The sequence below is a fragment of the Coturnix japonica genome, chromosome Z (assembly GCF_001577835.2).
Source record: "Coturnix japonica isolate 7356 chromosome Z, Coturnix japonica 2.1, whole genome shotgun sequence".
Lineage (NCBI taxonomy): Eukaryota > Metazoa > Chordata > Aves > Galliformes > Phasianidae > Coturnix > Coturnix japonica.
In genome coordinates, this window is record NC_029547.1 from 22,901,770 (window position 1) to 22,907,978 (window position 6,209).

Consider the following 6,209-nt stretch of genomic DNA (forward strand, 5'->3'; position numbering starts at 1 on the left):
CACCACCATTTCTGCAAATATTTTCTCTTCAGATTTACATATAGTAGCAGCTTTCCTGAAGCTCTGTATCCACTTCCCTACTAGCTACCTTTTAAGTCCCCGATAAAAAAGAAAACATTTTATCTCATCTTTCCCTCTGGCTTTACATTTAGCATCAATTATTTAAATTAAAGCACTTAACATCAGGCTCTTTATAAATATCATATTCTGTATGTTGAAGAATATTTTTAAAGGCTTGCAAAGAAAAGCTTTATATAAAATTATTTAATTTAATAGAGAATTTTTAACAACAACTTTCTATTCTGTATTCAAGGTTTAAAAGCTAAAACTTCATTAAATGAGTTTTACTTCATTTTATGCCTTATGTCAGATTTAATTCAGTAAAAACAAGCAAAACGCTACGTGCACAAACAGCTGTTTACATACACTGGCTTATCAAGCATATGCCATATACATAAATCCAACAACACTGGGTATAAACAAGTATATGCAGCTTTGATCGTGGGCCCTATATCATTTGCATAGTACATATATGAGTCAAAACCATAAACAGATACAGAAATTCAATCTTAGTCATCCAAATCAATATTATTAAATAGTGGAAAGATATAGAATAGATAAAAAACAAAAACAAAAAACAGAACAACAGAAAAATGTGCCATTACACGTGTTTCAGTGTTCACAGAATCTGGAACTGAGTCAACTGACAAAATTCATTTCTGTGTTCAAAATAAAAGAAAAAAATAAATCAAAGTCACAATGAAATTAAAGAGTGAAGATCATGGAAAAACAGTGCTAGCCTTCTCAAATACTAATCAAAGAAAAATCCTTCCCCATGGAGAATCACTGGCACAAATTTCACTGATAGTAACAGACTGATACAGTCCATACCAGATACACAAACTTGCGCCCCAAATTTTTATTCATTAGTAGCAGCACTGGTTCTACAGAAGGATATCGATGAGATACTTTAAAAATAACATCTCAGGATTGATTCCAGCCCTGATCTTTCCACTCTGTAGATTCTGACTACCAGCTGCAATGAAAAGGAATGACAGCGGGCCTCCTGCCACCTTCCTGTATTGATTGCCATGGCATCTTGGTGTGCCCAAAGCAGGAGCTGGAAGGAAATATGACTGGATTTCTGGCTCTGTCAGTATGCTGGACAGCTCTGTGTGATCAGCAGAAGGATGCACAAAGTAGCCCAGCTCCCGAAATTAACCACACGCAGCTGTGTTCTCTAGAATAATGACACACACACAAGGGCTCCTAAACTGTAATCTGAAAGATTATGTACTATAAAAATGCATGTCAGGCATTTGTAAACACATAATTAACGTTATTCTTGTGTTCCTGTCAGAAGCCACGCTTGGCTCAGTTTGGCAGCTGTGCTTACATCTGTATCAGCTTCTGAAATCACTGAAATGTGTGTCACTGTCTGTAAGCAATAGTAAACAGAGTCCTTTGTCAATAGTTTCAACTACTGCCCTCCTACTTTAAGGCAGAATAAACTGTATTTTTAACGTGGGTTTTTTTTTTTGGTAGATCATAATATTCTCTTCGCAGCACAGCGCCTTGAGTATAAACTATTTTGAAGAAGCATATTCCAAAGAAATTCTAATCAAACAGAAAACTATTATTTCCAACTGCGAGCAACCTTCCTCCATCCTCCCACATATAGCTCGAAAATAACCACAATTCACACAGCAGATGCAAAATGAGAACTTTTAGAAACAGGCTATATGCTGTTATTTTTAAAACATAGCTGAAGCTGTAGATTAGTGATACGGGCCCTCTTTTCGGCTATACCAAAGGGTCTGTGCACAGTCTCGGGTACCTGATTATTTATTTTTCCACATACCTGTGCACTACAAGGAGACAAACCCACTTTTTGTTCAGTGGGTACTGTAAGGATTCGAGTGTAACTATGAAGCATTCAAATACCACGCACTAAATGTAGTTGAAACACGCAAGAGGGCAAGCAAACACGATGTGAACCTGCAGCACCAGACGGCACACAACAGCCCTCACAGCAGGAGGATCTCTTGGGTCTGGAGCACAAAATCAAATGAGAGGAATCACTGTCTTTCCCGCAGGAGAACAGGAAGCCTGCAAGCTAAGCAAGGCATTCATACCGACACCGAAAGCACTCGGCCCCACTGCACAGCCACCCCACGAGGGCTTTGCCAGCTCCATCGGTGCGGCTGATCTAAGGGCCTTCCCAGACAAGCAGGGGATTCTTTCCCTCTCTGTCCTTTCTTTTGCAGACGCAGGAACGAAGCAGCTCCCGCCTTGCCAAATCTGAGCAGCACGCAGCCCACGCGCTGCAGAACCCGAGGCACGAAACACGGCCACGTCGCTCTCTTCGAGCCAACTTTCTCTTCTCCGTCTCGCCGCACTGCCAGGGCCGGCGGCGCGGCGGGGCAGCGGCACCTGCCGTAGTTCCGGGGGGAGGCGCCCAGCCCGCGGGGCACGGCCTCGCAGCGGCACGGAGAGCGGAGCGAGCGGGGCAGGACGTGGCACCCCGGAGCGGCCCCTCAGCCCGCTCAAACCGCCCCGACATCGGCCTCCGGCGGCTGCCTGCCCGACCCCCCCCGCCGCAGGCAGCAGCCGCCGATGGGACACCCCATCCCGCCCCTCGCAGCCCGGACACCTACCCACACCATCCCAGAGCCCGGCGGCGGGGAAGGGGAGTGGCGAGGGAGCGGCCGGTCCTCTCCCTCCGCAGCTCCGCACCCAAAAGCGCGGAAGAGCCCGAAATGGCTGAACAAAGGGAACCTCGCTCCGCCGCCGCCGCCCCTACCATTGGCCGAGGGGGGCGGGCTGGGGGCGGGGCGCCGAAAGCGGGGGCGGGAGGGGGCGACTCCGGGCGGTAACGTTGGCAACAGCGGCCTCCCTGCGGCCGGGCCGGGGGGCGGGATGGAGACGGCAGCGAAATGGCCGCCCGGCCGCGCCCACGCTCACCGTGCTGCCCAGGGTGAAGGCAGGCGGGCCCGGTGGCGGGGGCCGTTTGCTCGCGGTCCTCCCACCCCAGCCGTTCCCCTCTACGCGCTGCTCGTCCAGACGGTGCTGTCTGCACGCACACCCCGGGCCTCGCAGCCGCCGTTGTGTCTCGCCGAGCAGAGGCACTGAGCCGTGCCTTCCGTAGGACGGCTGTTCTTCCACAGAGCGCACTGGTGGAGCTGCATTACATCAGCCCCAGTGCTGTGCCAGGCTGCTCCCAGACATCGCGCTAATTGATTTTAAAAATAATTTCCTAACGCTAGTTATTGCAGAGGGAAACTGGAATTCACGACTGGGTGGAACACCAGGAGTTTGTAAACATGAACAGGTCCGTCATCTCTGACTCCAGCCCTTAGCCAGCTCTGTGCTTCCCACAAGAGCTGTCTGGGGTTTGGCAAGTATTCGCACTTCAGTGCTACGCCAAGAATCTCCTCGTGCTGAAGGGTATGTTTGTGCACGCCCGAGATGCTCCCTGCTATTAAAAAGCACTACGTGCACAGTCCCGTTAAAGAACTAATGTTTTTCTCGGATGTTATCTTCATGCTTAATGGTCAGAGTGTATTGCGTTGTCATTATGGATGACTTACTTGCATTATACTAATAGCTTAATGCTTACACCTGTGGTTCTGACAGTATATATCCACAGACACCACGAAACCCAGGCTTTCAGCAAACATGGAGTTGTGTACATGTCTTTGTCTTCCACTTCGGCTTTTCTGAGTGCAGAGATGTAAGTTCTGTAAATTCCCTTCAGCGTCATGGATCAACACACCAGCCACAGCTAAGTCATGCGAGCAGTTGTAGTGCTAGGATGCAAATGCATTAGTAGCAGATGCTGCGACCAGGAAAAAGAAAACAAGAGCCAAATTCTTGAGCCTCATAATGAAACTTGACAGGCCATAAGACATGAGACAGGTCAGGGTGAAAGTTGGTCATAGAAGCTATTAAAGTTGTTTAACAAGCTTAGTTATATAAAAGAAAGGGAACAAATATTCTAATTAAAAAGTGGTTAAACAACACAGCAATAAAACTGCATTTACAATATATGTGTGCCGTACATACTGTATGCTTTAAATGGTGATATGTGGTCTACTTTTACATGGTACATACATATGTATGTAAGTGAAACAGGCCCCTTTGGATTTTTAACTTTTTAGATTTCAAGCTAAACAAAAAACATGTGATAGCATAAATAAACGCTGCAAATATAGCAACTATTTTGAATCCAGGGAAGCACAGCTTTCATACTTCTGTAGTTCATCCATGAAATGTACATATCTGAATTTTGTGTGGCATCAGTCAAGTCCTGGCCTGCCTTCCTTATAACATAATTCTATATGATTTCGTGTCTGTCTGGATACCCAGTCCTCTGTTATTCCATTCCTAACAGTTTTCAACCTGTGGGTCGGCTGCAGTCAAGTCTAAACTAACAAGTGAAGATCTCAAAAAGGTGTGTAAGTTCAAATCTTCTGACATACTGAAAGGAGCTGGATGGAGGAAAGGGCCTGTACTAAGGAGGAGATGTCAGAAGGAGTGGGAGGAAAGGAGATTTTCTGTTATATATATTTTGAGTTCATCAGTGCTGATATATATAATTCGAAATCAACTTCTTAATACTGTTTCTGTCCCTGCTGTCAGTGCAAAGATGTGGAAGGAGCTTGTAGTTCTACAGGGAGTTTAGTGGATGTGAGAGCTAGAAATACTCAAGTTATGATGCTACATCTTGCTTCCTACTGTAGGTATTTTTAATGACTCCACAATACAAGAAAGCTACAAAACTGGCGTCATCAGCTACTCAGATACTCCTGCTAAAAGTGATTGGAAAGCCGTTGTGGCCACACTGCCCATGTACTTCACAATCCACAATAACCAGAACACCCTTTTTGAAGTATGTTGCAATTTGTGGCTTTCACTGGGAGGAGAGCAAAGGAGGAAAGAATGACAGCTGTGTTACATTTCTCTGATTTTAACTAACTTCAGGTAAATACAGAGTAGTACATTTCCATTAACTTTCTTTAGATTTCTCCTTTTTAATAAAATATTTATAAGCCAGAAGTGCATTTTCACAAGAAAATTCTACCTTAGTGATCTGTTTCAGATGGTGCTGATTTCTGATGTCCTGCCAAAAAAACAGGAAGGAAAGAAGAAGATTTAGGTAGTCAATGTTTGCATTTGTGTGTAGTTAATTATGCTAACAACATATAGCAAGATTTGTTCAACAACATTCAGTTTACGTCTTTTGGAAACATCATGCATGGAAACAAAGTAAGATGCATAACTTGTCAAATACCTGATCACTGATGATAAGAAAAAAAACCCGATTAACTGGAGGTAGTACTCAGGCAGAAAGTGTCACAGATTAATTAATTTCACAGAGGAGATTTTCCACTGATCTTCAGAATGTGCAAAATGACTCACCTGACCAATTCCTTTTCTACAAGAATATGAAAATATCACCACTATTTTGCCTATTAGAAAAGTATTTATTTTTTGTTTAATTCATACCCTATCTCTGTTAGGTTAGGGAATTGGTGAACTCACTGCTGACAGAAATGACATGCAAACCCTTTCCACTTAGGCTGATGCTTTTGAGAATCTCATATGCTTTTTTTTTTTTTTTTTTCCCAAATTAAAAATATTTTTTTTTCAATTACATGTAGGCAGGATGGTGTTTAGTGGCAACCTGTCTGAAGTTACTTTTTGTATTGCTACAAAGGACTAAGATGCCCTCCTAAAACTTTGGACACACAATTGAAGATAAATTTAACAGTAGTAACTAAAGTTGTTTTTGCCTCAAGCAATCTGTGCCAGTCAACTCTCAGGAGTAATCATAGCATGCCAAATATGTTTTAAGTGGAATTTAAAATATAAATGCTCTGTAGCATGTTAAAAGGTAAAACACATTAGTGTGTTTGAAACAAACCATTAAAGATATATTTTCAGAGGGCAGGTTGAACTTTGGAAAGGTTAAAAGCTGGTATATGAAATAAATGGATAGGGAAAAGGTGTGCAGCAGTCTATCAACATGTAAACTGATGGCAGTTACACATTAAACAAATTATTCATCTGCCCAGGTACCACAGTTAACAGAAACTTCTTGTTAACAAAAACTTCTTGTTAACACTCTAGTATATCATCTTAATATTGTTCTTTGTTGGTCAGCCAAATTTTTTTTTTTAATGGAACACCATATCCTGTTGGATTCC

The 6,209-nt window shown here is 43.4% G+C and overlaps 1 protein-coding gene across 3 annotated transcripts in view; it reads right to left on the bottom strand.

Moving 5' to 3' along the window:
* Positions 1–2,807, bottom strand: part of TNPO1 (transportin 1) — a 69,820-nt gene extending 67,013 nt beyond the window's left edge. For 2 of the 3 annotated variants that reach the window (XR_001551969.2, XM_032441398.1), the window contains exon 1: positions 2,658–2,807. The gene's annotated coding sequence lies outside the window, so the exon portion shown is untranslated. The remainder of the gene's footprint in view (positions 1–2,657) is intronic. The other variant, XM_015848836.2, reaches the window with a different exon arrangement.
* Between the last annotated feature and the right edge of the window lie 3,402 nt (positions 2,808–6,209).